The sequence below is a fragment of the Macrobrachium nipponense genome, chromosome 36, assembly GCF_015104395.2.
Source record: "Macrobrachium nipponense isolate FS-2020 chromosome 36, ASM1510439v2, whole genome shotgun sequence".
NCBI lineage: Eukaryota > Metazoa > Arthropoda > Malacostraca > Decapoda > Palaemonidae > Macrobrachium > Macrobrachium nipponense.
This window is the reverse complement of record NC_087220.1, coordinates 24,265,107-24,282,651: the sequence shown is the minus strand read 5'-3', so window position 1 is coordinate 24,282,651 and position 17,545 is coordinate 24,265,107.

Here is a 17,545-nt window from a genome sequence, read left to right as displayed (position 1 = left end):
TAGATCGGAATTCCCGAAGAGGGATGTTAATTCAGAGTCCATACGGACGAGAAATTTAATCGTATACTGTTGCTATATGTTAAATGTACGTGTACAAGTTGATTTACACACACACACAATATATATATATTATATATATATATATATATATATATATATATATATATATATATATATATATATATATATATTATATATATATATATTATATTAATATATATATATATTAATATATATATCTATATATTTATTATATATATATAAATATATATATATATATATATATAATATATATATATATAATATATATATATATATATAATATATATATATATATATATATATATATATATACATATATTATGTATATATATGTTATATATATATATATATATATATATATATATATATATATATATATATATATATATATATAGTATATATATAAATAAATTGTTTATCTCGTAGCTCCATTAAAGTAAACATTTGTTTATTAATTGCTGTCAATATTTTATCAGTTCATATGAGCCTCGAATTCTTGGTTTGAGTTTTGTATTGTTGCTCTTCCCCCATCGAATGTTGTTATTTGCTAATTGGTACTCCACCCATGAAAAGTTCTCTTTACTTTCATGTACGAGTGCTTCGGTAGTTTCATCTTCTGCCTCCTGCCACGTTGGACTGTTTAAGAGGCGATTTACATATTTCTCGTCTGGATGGAGGGAAGACTGCTTTCGGCTCTCCTGTAGAGAAGTTCTCGCCCTTTTTCACAGCTAGTTAATCAGTGTGGTGATCACCACCTTGCACCATTTGGTGCAAAGTATTTGGTTGGACGTCTTGCTTCGAGTGGACTCATCTGCTGCTGATGCATCAATGTCGCTGGATGCATACACCTTACCCCCTTTTGTGACTGCGGTAGCGTTCTCGTGCTTCTAAGTGTACCGAGGCCATCGTCATCGCCCGCATCTTGAGTCTTCTCGACTACTGTTAGTGTGACGCCTCAAGAATCATCTGACAAACAACCGTTATCTCGAGGTCTTCTGAGAGTCGTTAGGAGGCCTTTTGGTCATGAAGAAGAGTAAGCTTCCGATTATATTCCTTCTTTTTACCCAAGAATTGACTCGTTTTCTTGTGGATGAGCAATAGTGTCCTGGGACGACTAATAAGCCGGAAACTATCACTCGTTTGTTAAACTAGTACAGTGCTAAGATTTGTGTTTTTGTCCGAAGCGTGGGAACATATTGTAATGGCACTTTAATGTAGACATTGTGTTCAGTTAGGTTAAGAATGTTCTTATTTCTTTCATCTCTCACTTATTACTGACCTAGTGCAGAAGTTGTTTTTCTCCATTCTCCTCAGCACTTTCCCTCTAACTATCGTTTGAGTGAAGGTTAACTGTGAGTTTCAATTTGAGGTGTAAGTGTGTGTTACTATACCCTCAACCAATAATTCGAGGAAGTGTGTAAGTATCTTCTTGTATGAATTTAGGTCTTTACGTTCGTTTTTCAATTACCCCCTCAATAAAGTGTATTTTGTCTGCATTGCTGGTAAATTTTACTCTTTAGCCTTCAAGCTATCGTAGTATAAGGAATTTTGTTGGAAGGCCCAGTAAACACCTGGACATATTATTTTAAATTTAAAGTACAGATAAAGGTTTTTGTTAAATATCTCATCAGAACAACAGAGTTCCTAAAAATCTCTCTCTCTCTCTCTCTCTCTCCTCTCTCTCTCTCGCTCTCTCTCTCTCTCCTCTCTCTCTCTCTCTCTATATATATATATATATATATATATATATATATATATATATATATATATATATATATATATATATATATAATGGTCACATTTTACCTGATACATATGTAATAGTAATAACCACAATGCCTTCTCAACTGTTGAGAAATTCGACATAAGGATTATATATATATTTTTTCTTGGGCTTGAGAGTGGTAAAACTATCGTATAACTTTATCTTAATTAGTTTATAGTTCGGCAGACGTACGCACTCAGTAGTGTGAGGCATTCACCGTTCTCTTCAGTCAGCGTCATATCCAGGATAGTAATTATCCCTTGGATTATTCCCGACTGCCTTATTTTATACCAGGCCAGTGAACGAAAATGTTGGCATATACAGCTGCCTTATCTAATTAAAGCTTATTTCCTCCTCTCTGCTTGCCATTGTAATCTAAACGTATGAAAGCTTTAGAATATTTGTCAGAACAATGATTTTTTTTTTATACGTGGAAATCAGATAGTTAATGTCATCATTCACACGATAAGGGCTGTTTATCTACCCATACCCACAGTACACTTGATATATGTGTGTCTGACTATCGAATACAAACACAAAAGAGGGAGCAAGCTGAGTATTTTTAAGTTCAGTCATCATTCCTTAATATTAATCTGTAAAAAACGTGCAAACTTCACAGTTTGGAGGTTTTTGTGCCTTTGTGTTTAATTAATTTCAAAGGGTTCCCTTTACGAGAATTTGGGAATTTTCTTAAACCTGTTTTAAAATCGGTTTTGATGAATCTTCGGTTTCTCGAACATTTGCACAGGTCATTTATATTTGATTAATATATATTTTCCTTCAGTCCTTTATGAGATGTCTGTGGGGAAAGTACAGCAGGTTTTTTTGGTTGCATATTCATTTCTCTATGGCGGTAAACGTTCCCGAAAAGGACTGAGGGGAGCTGCTCTGTCCTCAAGTGAATTCGGTCTCAGTCGAGCATAATGTAGACTCGCTGCCATACGCTGTCATTGTGGAGTTAATTAAGCAATGCTGGAACCATTCGCGCTCTACATTTTAAGCAAAGTTATCCGATGGAAATCATGCCATAGTGACTCCAGAACGCAGCGCTCATTCAAGACGCGTGTCATGGGACATGAAGCAAAAATAAGCAAGGCCTGAATTGTGGTAAGTAGTCATTAGCAATGTCTGTTTTCTGAATTATAATCTTTCTTCTTGACTAACCGTCTATTTTTTGGAAACAAAACTTATATTTCTAAACGCAAAAGATTCCGGAATAAAGCATTTATTTTACAGGTACATTTGATATAAATTGAATTCAAACATTTCCAAAGCAAAATCAAAAGCAAGAAGGAAGTGCATGAAGTTGATACATCTGGAAATGCATATTTACAAAGCTTGCGCTGAATGTCGTTTTCGTAATCAGGAACTTCCCCCGGCAACACTTGCAGCTCTAATCCGCGTCTAGAACAAGGTTAAAGAGAGGTGTTTGTTCTGATAGGATCTGTCTAAAAATGAAATAATAACATTATGACTCAAATGAAAACACTAAACAAATAGTTCAAATAATGTTTCAGCTTCACTTCAGGACTTCCAATTACATTATTGTTCGATTCAAACACTCTTTGCCAGCAGCAGCAGCTCTGCATATTCATGGGAGATCTCGTATTATTAAACATATAAAGCATATGCAAGCATATAGAATACATACTAAAGTCAATGAAACACATCTTTACATGTGCTTATGTGTGTGTGTGTGTGTATATATATATATATATATATATATATATATATATATATATATATATATATATATATATATATATATATATATATATATATATATATATACTTGGCTAGGCAATTTACACATTAAGGGTGGCAGGGACTCGCAGTGGTCCAGAAATGAAACGAAATGCGGTTGATTGAAGGTCAACCGAGGCGCCGGATGAAAATTGGTATGGGCACGGAAATGATATTTGAGCAGAAGGAATTAATTAATGGCTATTGGCCTCACTTTCAAGCGCTCCAGAGTTTTCACAGCTAGGCAGTTGATATTTGCATCATGTTAGCCGGGCTGATCTTGACTTCTTCCTAATGACGGAGCCGATGGAGATGAGGGCTGCATTATGGAAAGTAATAGAACACGTGGAGGTCTCCAGAGGGAAAGGAGAGCAAGGGATGGGAGGCAGAGAGGTCCCGGGTGAGAGGTGAGAATGAATGCCGGGGGACCTGGAGAAATTCTAAGGCCGATCGTCTCATGTCTTCTCGTTGGCCTGTTCCTATATCCAATATGTGTTCTGCCCAAGGTCAAGCTGTTACCTATGGAGATAATTTCAAGGGGAACGAGTTTGGGACAGACAAAAGGTGAGTCACGGAACACTCAAAGAAAACGGTATTCTGGTGAGGAAGGGCAACTTATAAATATCTGAATTTTCTTCTAAAAGAAGATATTTTTGCTTAGTTTGGGCTTAAATCTTGAACAGTATATATATATATAATATATATATATATATATATATATATATATATATATATATATATATATATATATATAATGTGTGTGCGTGTGTGTGTGTGTGTGTGTACCAGCATAACGAAAATTTGGAATGTGATGAATATATAGATTTTAAAAAAAAGCCACGAAGGAAGGTGAAACAATGGAGTGCTGCGAGGCCTTTCCACTCAGTCTGCTAAGTGAAGGACATTGAGTCGAAAGGCGTCGCAGTACTCCATCATTTCACTTTCCTTCCTGGCTTTTCACCAGATGTAGTTCAGATTTCAAATTGTCACAGTGTCCTCCTAACTTCTCGGCTTCTTCCTACTAATCGGAATCACTGGTCACTACCAGCCCTGGCCACAAGTAAGAAATTAAGACGGCTTCACGGTTCAATTACTTTAAAACTTGAGACGTGACTGTTTTTAACAAATTCTTTAGCCACAAACACTCTTCCCTGTCTGTTGCAGCTTTACCTCAACATGAGAACTGTCAGATATCCCTTATTCATATTCACCTTTGAGTCCCTTTCTCTCTCTCTCTCTCTCTCTCTCTCTCCCTCGGTGATCATCATAGTTCCTCGTTGGACAAGTAGGTTAAGTGCTCGACTACCGAACTCGGGGTCTGGGTTCGATTCCCAGCTCTGACGACGCAGAATCAGAGGAGTTTATTTCTGGTGATAGAAATTAATTTGTCGATGTGGTTCGGATCCCACAATAAGCTGTTGGTCCTGTTGCTAAGTATCGCTAAGTAACCAATTGGTTTCTAGCCACGTAAGAAATATATAATCCTTCGGCACAGCACTATGAGAGCGGTTAATCAACTCAGTTGTCTGGTAAAACTAAGATATAATTTTACCGCTCTCTCTCTCTATCTATCACTTTTGGTATGCATAAATTAACTTTGATTTCTCTCTCTCTCTCTCTCTCTCTCTCTCTCTCTCTCTACTCTCTCGTCTCTCTCTCTCGTGTTCAATTGCCTTATTTTAGAGCATCCAAATTATTCCCCTTCATAATTTTCGTTATTCTCTTTGTTCTTCGTGGTGTGTTCTCATTTCACAATTCATGATTGTGGCGCAAAAAAAAGCCACAAGGAAATTTACGCATAAAGCGAATTCCTTCCACCTGCCCTAAGATACCTCCTTACATACCAGTGGAAGGAATGTCTTTTCCTTTTCCTTCAGAACTCTGGCTATGATTCGTCTAACAGGACTTTGAAGTGTAAATCAGGGTAATTAAGGGAAAGGATGATTTTGTTTTCAGATGTTTTGCTGTCACGTGGAAAAATGAAGGATGATAGGCTATTGAAGAAGAGTGCACAAAGCGTAAGTGTTAGAAAGGAAGGGTAGATGACTTGGACAGGACCGAATAGATTAAGTGAAAGGCGTCTTAAGTGAAAGGCGTCTTGGGAACGTTTTTAACCACTTATGCAACACTTTACTTAGCCTGGCCAAGAACCATGTCACACTTTCGCTGCCTAAATCTAACATTTCAACAACAATAACGAGATTTCTCTCCTCTCCACTCTGCACCTCCCATATTTTGGCAACACGCCCATTCATTGCTATGTTCCAGTTATTAATTAACACTTCATCTTGTTCAGTGTTGACAGCAAATCGTTTGAACGTTCAGAGTCAACACGACAACAGCCCGGAGGAGTAGGTGGAACCAAGGTCTATAGACCTTGGGTGAAACGATAGATGACCAATGACTGTCGTGTTTAACGAAACTCCAGTTGCTTTCAAGCCCCTTGTTATATCTGTCACCATTAAGCCCACATTCTTGTCGACATGAAAAAATGCCAAAGGCAAAATATATAACGAAAAAAATTCTAGTTAATACTATTATTATTAAAGCCAAACTCCAACTAAAGTATAAAGCAGCAAAGTACAGAAGAGCAAGATAAACAATAAAGAATAAGCAGCAGAAGAGAATTAGAAAAGTATCTATACAGTAAATAAAAAAACCATAAAACATAAAAACATCAAGGAGGCTTTATCTTGGTTTAAAAAAAATACGATGAAAATAATGAGTCAACTCCTGCAGGCTAGAAATTAGATTTTGCTGTGACAACAAATATTCGTTAACATAAAATGTCATCTATAATCCCTATATAAATGTGAAACTAAATCTATCCTTCATATAAGCCACTTCCCCAAAACCTCCAGTAACTGAGGTGCATTCAGTTACTGATCTTAAAATAATTTTGGACATAATGAGACCAGAAAATACCCAGGAATTTGACCTTATGTTTCTAAACAAAAATCTACAGGTCTCAGTGAGGTGGCGATCCACCAGTCACTTTTGGAAAGTGCCATGGCCCTAAGGTGGACCGTCTGGTCACGTTTCCTAGGTCGATGAACCACTGTCGGTATTCCCCCCAGTACTCTGTGAATGGGTCCCCGCTCTACTGGGAGGAAGAAATTGGTGTGGGGCCAGCAATCGCACCCCTCAAGAATTGTTGACAAACAGGAAGGCTGTACCATTATGGTGTAACCTCCTCCGAATGAACAAAGAGTGTGCTCCCCGTGGGGAAACAGTGCCGTCATTGCACCTCATGCGGTGCACTGTAGGCGTTACTGAAGGTTCTTGGTAGCGTGCCTTGGGCACCTAGCTGCAACCGCTTTCGTTCCTTTTACTGGAACTCCTTTCATATTCTCTTTCTTCCATCTTACTCTCCACCCTTTTCTACCAATAGATTCATAGTGCAACTGCTTTGAGGTTTTCCTCCTGTTACTCCTTTCAAAGCTTTTACTGTCAATTTCCGTTTCAGCGCTGAATGACTGAATGACCTCGTAGGTCTTAGTGCTTCAATTCAAAGTGTGTTTGCTTAAAAATACATGGACAAATACATATACATAGATAGATAGATAGATAGATAGATTGAGGATGTGTACCTAATTGCCTATTTTCAGGGAGAGAGAAAGGAAATACAACCAATATAACTGACAGATGCAGAGAGAGACAGAGGAAGGCTGTAATGATTTCACAGGACGATGTCCTATGGAATCTCATCAACAACATATAATTGATTAATTGCCAATTAGATCCCATCAAAGCAGTTTTCATATACATCCTAAGAAGGAGCCTGGGGAAACATATCTCGCTAATTCATATTCTGTACCTCCAGTTTTCTTGTAATTCCACTTTTATTTAAAAAAAAAATCATTTCTTGAATGGCATCTTCAGGCACCCCTCCTTTGCTCTCTCTTCGTTTCTGTTTCCTAGTCAAACTTTCCATTGAAGCAGTTTTGTAAGAAATTTGTCACTTGAATTTTGGGCAATTAAATTACCAGAACATAACATATTAATATCAGTTTTCAGCCAACGTAAATTCATTCCCTGTCGTCTCATCACATATCTTCTCTCTCTCTCTCTCTCTCTCTCTCTCTCTCTCTCTCTCTCTCTCGCCTCGTTTAGATTTCGATTTGCGTTTTATGACTTCCATAATCAAGTTCGATTGGATAACCCTCCCCAATTTGCATATTCATAAGCCATCCTCAATCATCTTCTCTAATGAAAACCGAATAAGATGGAACGAGATATAAAGAGTTCTTTAGACTGGAATTTAAACACATCTTCAGTTCTCTCATGTTCTGAAGGTACTTTACTGCTTGTGAAACACTGCATGTGATATGAAAAATGAAAGTGTTTCATGTGCATATATAATATGTAACTGGGAGTAAATGACTTTGGAACAACAGAATAATAGAAGCAAGGACACTAGCAGTGCCGATAAGAATAGAGGGGAAAGGAGAATATCAGCAGAGGCTAGATTGTTTAGAAGAATTGAAATACAAGATAAGAGCTATATGGTTCTCTGAAGGAATTTGCTTCTCTAAATAAAAATGCAATGGTGCAGACTCAGGACTTTTGCGAGAAATAAACCACGAGTTTATAGTCTCTGATGTAAAAATGGTACTGTCAATTATAAAATGTCCAATGAAATCTACTCTTAGGGATAGCTTATTGTTCATTAAAACTTTATGTATATTATATATTTACATGTCAAAAGAATGTCACGGTCATTAGCTAAAATATTTCTTATATGATTTTAACAGCATAATATAGTACCTGATCTTTTTTTCTCGACTATTGCAATTCTGATCTAACTGAATCACGTTTCTACAGACGCAATTATTAGAAATGTTATTGCATATAAAACACGTGCCTTATTGCATGAATTTCCAATGACATTTCTGTTCTATTAATCTTTTAAAAGAAAGTTTTTTTTTAATATGAGAGGCGACTTACAGCGGAAATGAACCGTCTGTTGAAGAATTACCTTGTGGTTCTCAGAACAGTGATATGCCCTTTTTCCAGCATGGCGTTGTGGATAGACAAGAGGTTTCTGGAGAAAATGAGAATAGAAAGACTTATGGAAATGTATTTTAAAAAGGCCTAAAGCCTCATTCCTATGTTGCGGATATCTTACCTGGGAAGACTGGAACCGGAAAAGAAAATAGGTCAGAAGCATTTTCTTCAGTCTGAACCAGGTGCCTCACAATGGCTAACGCCCTTTTTCGATTGATATACTGCAAACAAAATGTGAAAAGTCGACTAGAGTAGCCTTAGAAAGCAAGTTACGAAAAATATGACACTAACACTTATTTTTCATGGCATTTTTGGTTCAGTTATTGTTAGTATTGATAATTATTTCAATATTTTATGTTCTTGGTGATAAATTATAGTAGAGGAAAATAACGTTCTGTACTTTAAAATAAACAAAAAGAAGAGCTTATGGCATCGAAACAAGTTATTGTCAAATCGGTTCACACATGCAAATGTTCATTAGAAATCAGAAATTTATTATGGAAATATTTCGAATATACTAATTCTCCGATTATTTAACTACGGATTTTCATATACACTGCCTGACCCTTTGTACTAATTTATTCATCTTGTTCTTGCATAGTTTGAAAAAAATGAAATAATAAAAAACACTTTAGCAAATCCCTTCGAGACGGAAGAGATTGAATTTTAAGATTTCCCGAAACTCCAGATGAGAATATCCAGATCAGAGACAGACGATAAGGAACCTGATCAAATTTCGGAGAGATATTGCATCTCAGGGTAAGAGGATGAGGGTCGCATCGTCTATCCCCTCTTCTTTCTTTCACTTCCCTCTTTTCTATTCGTCCTTTCCCTCAACCACTGTGTTTAGTTACTAGTGTTCTTCAGATTAGAAAGAATACGCATGTATGAAGGCGACTGATATCTTTATTATTATTCCTGTTACATGAATCCCTAAGAAATGGCATAAAGAAAACTCATTATAAAATTCATTCAAATTCTCGACCTTTAGAGAAACTGTTTTGTTCTCTTGAGAGAGAATGGAATAAATAAAAAAATATTATATTTCAGTTACTCTTTATAGACGGACAGACCATCTTATGGGTCAATGGAGGATATATGCTTGTGAGGAGGTGTACGTAATGGGCCATTACGGATGGATATTGCAACCAGCATCCATCACAAACGAATATAAATCATATTATGTAATGATATGACTATTATCAGTTCGCGTTGATCTTGACCATAATAAATCTCACAAAAGTTACAGTAACTCTAGTTATGTTCTGATACCTTTTCCTATTTTCCGTTTAACACGTACCACCTTCCAGTTCCCGGAACCCTCCAGGCTCTTCTTTGGCTTTATCCGTATGAACACAGCCGAAGCATGCTCTTTGAATGATCCATCTAAAGTTTCATGACTAACACCAAAGGTTTGTATCTCACTAAGTTCTCCCCTTTCGTAAAGGTGCACCATCCATCCCAGGAGCTTGGTTCATTTGGCACTTGTCTAACATCTCTTCTGGAACTTCTGGGACAAATACATGGACTGGTTTACGTCCAGTAAATAAATATGAATCTACTTTTTTATGCTTTAATTATTATTTATTACATACTCAACTGGATTTATCGAATACGTAAGAGCAATTGAACTAATAATAAATACATTACATGTTTATCATATCGTTGACTAAATTTAAAACCTCAGTAGAAAGAAAAAAATATATTATTTTCAAAATTCGATTACCTTGATGAGCGAAGGAAAAATTAAGAGAATAACGAAGAGATATTTGATATGATAAAATACATGTTTTAAACAAAAACGAGTGAGTCTTCCAGATTTTTGGATGTTCTCTACACTTGCTATTTATAGAATTTTCTAAATAACAATAATATGGAAACTAGAATAGAGAAAAAAAACCTTAACCACAGTACTATTGAAATTAAATTCATCCATTACAGTCAACGGTAATTGCAGTTTCACGTTTTCTCATTTCATTTCCTTTTTTCTGTAAGTGAATTGTCACATTGGATTCGTGACAGTTAATTTTTGCATTGTAAAATACTGTATGACATCACAGGAAAATAGATGAGATAAAACAAAGTTACACTTCTAGAAATTCAATCACAACAATACGTTGGAAACTTCAAATGTAAAATACAACCCATTATAAGGCAAATGTAAATTGCTCTTACTAGAAATCCTATAGCTACTATCTTTATCCATGACTCTCAATAACACTGCCATGCCAGAATATGTTGCTATGTTCTCAGAAGTCTTTGCTCTGAATGCAAAAGAATTTTGAAATCCTTGGCTAAAGCCCTGTAGAATTTCGTTTAAGCCTTCACAGGAAATCGTCAAATCAACCTTTGATATTTTTTCCAGTTCAACTAAGGATGAATGTTGTTAAAGGCGCAAGCGGAATCTAGTTTTACAGCTCCTCATTCCAACTTGGCAGTTGGAATCAGGTGTTACGCATAACCACGTTTTGGTGGACATTCGTGTAATCTCTAATAGGATGTGACTGGGAACTGCTGCAAAATATCTGTTGGAACATTATGATTAAAAAAATTAGAGATTATTGGAACAACATGATAAAAAAATTTTACGATTCATAGTTTTTTTTTCCTTTTTTTTTTCTTTTTTTTTTAGAATACAACAGAGAATGTTTTGACGCTCGTAGATAATATGTCGTAATAATGTTAGGTACAGGCAACTCGGTTTTTTTTTTTTTTTTTTTTTTTTTTTTTTTTTTTTAATTTTGGTATTGGTTTTTGGCCTTCTTCACAGCGTAAAGGTACGCGCCAATGAATTACGCAAACAGAATACTTCACGTTTTACTGATTTAAAAGAAAAATAATGCAGTAAGAATGTATAAGTTACATGAATATTACTGATATGATAAGTGGAGTGATAAGACTATAATTATAATCAAAACTACGGTGACAAGTGAAAGCTGCCACTTGAGTACAGTAGAATTGTGTTCGGTCTATAATTACAAATGTGTGATACAGCAGAGCCCCCAGATTAGAAAGAACAAAATAGTCTTACAACACGACCTGAGGTATGGCTAGCACAAACTTAAGGAGGAGAAGGTCATTCGGTGTTTAAGATGGTTTGCCCATTCACTAAAATATTTCAGAAAAAAACATTATTTGAATGTCAACACAAGTCTTTTTTTTCTTCTTCTTCTTTTTGAGACGTAAGTTCCCAAAAGCTCTTCATCTACCTTTCACGCTAGGCGCAAAATATTTATCCAACCAGTGAAGATTAAATTTCTGTCAAAATAAGCCACGAGTATTACCTGCAAGGCACCAATATATATATATATATATATATATATATATATATATATATATATATATATATATATATATATATATGTATTATATATATATATATATATATATATATATATATATATATATATATATATATATATATATATATATATATATATATATATATATGTGTGTGTGTGTGTATGTGTGTGTGTGTAATATATATATATATATATATATATAATATATAATATATATATATATATATATATATATATATATATATATATATATATATATATATATATATATATATATATATATATATATATATATATATATATATATATATATATATATATATATATATATATATATATATCTATATATATCTATATACTATATATATATATATATATATATATATATATATATATATATATATATATATATATATATATATATATATATATATATATATATATATATATACATATCTATATATATATATATATATATATATATATATATATATATATATATATATATATATATATATATGTATATATATATATATATATATATATATATATATATATATATATATATATATATATATATATATATATATATATATATATATATATATATATATATATATATATATATATATATATATATATATATATATATATATATATAATATATATATATATATATATATATATATATATATATATATATATATATATATATATATATCTATATATATATATATATATATATATATATATATATATAAATATGGGGGAATTATCCCTCCAGTATTTCATAAGGTAAGCGTGGACACGAAACGGAAGGCAGACCCCATAACTCCATTACATACACAGCCTCTCTCTCTCTCTCTCTCCCGGCAATCACCCCATCTCCCCTATCTCTCTCTCTCTCTATCTCTCTCCTATTCTCCTCTCTCATCTCCATTCTAACAGGTAATGAAAATGAGAGAGTTGCATCATAACATAACGTTTATTTACAATAACTAAATCAATTAACTAAGTAATCCAGTCTTACAGACTAACTTAAAACAACTCATTGTCAAGTCACCCAAAAGTCCTGGGAACTCTGTCCCACCGAAATCCAGAACCGTCTGCCAAAGATACAGAACACATCCCGGTAAGTACACACACAAGTTTAAAGACAAAGTTAATAAAATGGAACATCTTACAAGATATCAAACAAGCCACCCCTTTGGCTAAAGTAAAGGTAACACTTACCCATTCCCAACCGGACACTAAACACTGTCACAAAAAACTCCCCCGGCGAACGCCACGGCATCTTTGCCTATGACTCGAAGCCCTCTGTCAAAATCCCTCCCATAGGCTTGGGTATGAACGCTTTTAACAGAAAGAGGCGCACACGCACATACGAACACACAGTTCGCTAGCACCTCGCGGTTCTAGCTGCATCTAGTTTCACAAATGCACTTTGAGAAGAGTTCATAAACTGTCGTACATTGACTTCCTGAATTAAGCACTTTTATCTCACGCCACCTCCTAGAAACTCATTGATCAGCTACCCTCAGGTCGTTACTCTGCCCTGTCCTCCACATTCCACAGATTACAGAGAATGCACGAACAATATATTATTAATCAAAACCCTACGTCTTACAGATTGCTCGGGCCTCGCACCTATATGCTAGCCCCCGCGCCTAGCAAAATTGCTTATATATATAAAACATTGGCCGGCTTAAAACAAAACAAGTAAAACTGCACGTCTCTGGCATTATAAAATAAAGTCTTATCACGCTTTAATCTCCCAATAACACAAAACGCATTTTCTCTCATATTTTCTGCATTAGGATTCTTGAATATCCCTCTTCGCTTGTCTGCAAGTAGCTGCACAGACAGTAGCAGGCTATAGCAGGCTGTAGCAACTGTAGGAAGACGGAATGCCTCCCTCATCGTAGAAGACTCTCACGGCTTCTTGTAGATCCCCAAAAAACACGCTGTAGAATTCTCGCGATCACCCATCATGGAAATACTTGTAATCACCCTGGACAACATGGCAGCAACCTCTCTTCACGGCTGGTGGACGTCTTGCTGGCGTAGGGGAACGACTTTTGGGCGTTAGTATGTCAGTCAGGTCTCTGGTCAATCTAAGAAAATTAACCCAAACATACTACCTCTATCAAACAACGATCTCAAAAAGGTCAGAAATACTAACTGAACGTCTCCCAATTAACTCCCTTAAATATGACTACTAAATCATAAGTCATTATCACAACTCTCTAAGAAAAAAAAACATCAAGTTCTCCAACTCAATTCTCCAAACTCACACATCAGCACACACACAACTCAGAAATCACAGCAACTCCACGGAATTCTGCACTCACATTTCGAACTCGAATGTGCTCACAAGAAAAAAAAAAAGAAAAAATTCGTAACGAGCTCAAGAAAGAAAAGAATCACGTAACACCCAGACCCAAAAATGTTCTCGCAAACTGATATTTAAACAACCCACAAAATCAGTAAAAATCTCCAACTTTTAACAGCAAAAAACCCCTTTACTGCTCAATAATTAATCACAATGAGACTTAATGTCAAACTCCCATTTCGTAAGTAACAACCCCAGAAAAATCACATCTCCCGGTAAAATCAAATCTCCCGTCCAAAAAAGAAATGTTATTTAAGCTCAATCCCCAAATCATATCTTTCATAGGAAAAGGAAGAAAAAATAATAAAAAAAAGGAATAATCACAAGTAGATTTCCCCAATCACAAAATACATAATACATGTATAATATGCATAACTCCCGCGTTTTCCCCAAGAAATGCTCCATGTAAAGTTATGGAATTTGCCAGAAAGCAAACTCTCATACATGCGCTTTCGTGAAATGCTATAGCCATATTTCCAAATATTGCAAAAATTCTGATCTATCACCATCAGAGGAAAAGAAACAGCACACGCTCAGCACACGGCTCATCACATCGCCTGTCAGCAGAAAAATCACCTGCGGACGCATGCTCAAACAACAGCACAAAAATTGTCCAGTCAGACACGTAAGTTTGGAAACTCATGATTCTCAAGAAAAAAAGGTCTAACTGACACATTTCACAGAATTAACTCCAGGATATGACTAATGTGTTCAAAAATTTGTCTCGAAGACTTATTCTCTCAACATGACTTTTCCCAAATTATATTTCTCCAAGAATAACACACTTGTGAACATAAAAAATGCACACACATCTCCATATAACTCGTAATGCAGTAATGCCATTCGCCTCTAAATAGTCACGAAATCAAAAAAAAGAACTACAGAAATCTTCTCTTTGCTCAAAAAACTCCCATAACCACAAAAAAAAGAGAGTCACCCGCCCAAGATTAATTCCAACTCCATTATGAGACATCATATCAATAATAACACCACTCCGGTTATAAAAATATTTCCTCCATTTGGTTAATAACCAACCCCATTATATTATTCTCTTATTTCTCCAATAGCCACACGTCAGTAAAAAAAAAGACACCACTCCAGGAATAGAGAATAATCACCTCTATTTTGGCAAATACAAAATATTTACCTCTATTTCCCCAATAACTCCATGTGGAACTAAACAAGGCTCCAAAAATATATATCTCCAAAAAATGTGCACTCAAGGCAACTAACTCACATACTCACAAATATTGTCCCATAATCTCCAAATATGTGTCTCCATTTGCAACAAAGATGGCTGCAAAATAATTGAACTAAACATAGCTCATATCACATTGGCAAATATCAAAAATGGCCAAAAAAAATATATCTCCCATATATTATATCTCAAATATAACTCCAAAATAATATATACCTCCAATTATCTCTCCAAATATAATATATCTCAATTATAACTCAATTCTAACTCCAATTCTCCAGAGAATAACTCAATGGTATAGTAAAAACTATAAAAACTCACTCCATTTAGCATAACTGCTAAAAAAAGGCAAAAACTCGGCAAATAAAACTGTCTAGAAAGTTCTAGAAAAAATCACCAATGTGCCACAAGTCATTATAACAGAATTCCAAACTCACAGTGTCTAAGCAAAGACTTCCCCATATGCACTACGACATAAGCCATTAGAAAACTTAGCCAAGTTTCCTATCTCTCACAAAGTCGTCACAAATACAACAAAGGTATTGTGCAAGAAAACTCACAATTTCTGGAACATAAATATCCAGAGAAAAAATGTAGTGCCATTACGTATGCATTCAAAAAATGCAAGAATTCTCCCCTATATTACTCTATAGCATCAAATAGCTAAAACACGAACACGTTCCCGAACAATGACTCTAAGTCACGAACTGAGACAATATTCACACTAACTGGAGAGAAAAACAAATTCAAATTCACCCATGGTAAAAAAAAAAAACTTGTGTCAGCGATGGCTAATTTCCAAAAAAGGAGAAAAGAAAAATCAACGGCACCATTAACTATCTCCCGTAACTCACTAGATGTCAAGCAATTATCTGCTGAACTCATAAAAAAAGGAAAAAAAAACTAGAATAATGTGTTGTTAGTTCCTCCCATAATCACAAAAGATTTCACCTCCCTTGATAGCATTACGGCACCCACAAAAATCAGTATCAGAAATATCATTATCACAAAATCACCAAAAAAAAATTGCTATCATCAAAATCATCAGTATCAGTACAAAAAAATATCACCAATGTTAATGCTTGTCCATTCTCCAAAAATTCAGCACAAAATTCAGCAAAATTCAGCAAAATTCCACACAATTCACCAAGATTCAGCAAAACTCATCCCCGTGAATCACTGAAATATTCTCCAAAGTTACAAAAACTGAACAAATAATTAACACAAGACTTCTCCCATTAATTCATTGTAATAATTATCCCTGAATAATTATCTGTAATAATTATTAAATAATCCCCCATGAAATATCTCAAATCTCTCGTAAAACAATTCTCCCGTAATGATAATTTATACTTAAGCAAAACCTCCCGTGACACATCTTAGTATAAACAATTATTAATAATAACAATATAATAACTCTCCATAGCAATAATTCTCTTGCAAAAATCTCAAGTAAGGGTGAAATTCAAAATAGCTTATACTAGTCTTGCTGAATCCTATGACATACAATTTCTCCAGCATGCAACACCATGACATAACACCATTGCCACACAACACAGATACAACACCAATCATCAGCATTTCAAAGTAATTTCTCCAACACAACAAAAAAAAATAATCTGTGTATCCCCCCTTATATTTGTGTCTTTCAAGGCACAAGTAAAACATACAACACATCTCGTGCATGTTAACTATTTTTTCTTTTCCCCTCATTTTCGTAAAAAAAAATCTCTTTTTATTTCCTTTTCTCTTCGTCCAAGAGAGAAAAAAAAATCTCTTTTCTTAAAAAAAGACTCTACGGGCATTTCACTTCATCAACTAATCAATCAGCTGATATCTTAGCATTCAATGTCAAGGCCAAATCCATCCCCAACACAAAGAAAAAAAAAGGAAAAGGGGGAGTTCACCCACACTGAGAAAAAATTTCTCCCCCCCCTGAGAACAACCCCTCAGTCAAGCGGCAGAACAGCCCGAGGCATACCAGTAGTATCCCCCATCTCCCCTCGAACAGTGTCTGAGGACCCCTACCCAAGGTATACACAAGTGCCCATCCCTGCACTATCTCTCGAGTGAGGCTAGTGGTACCTCCCATGCTA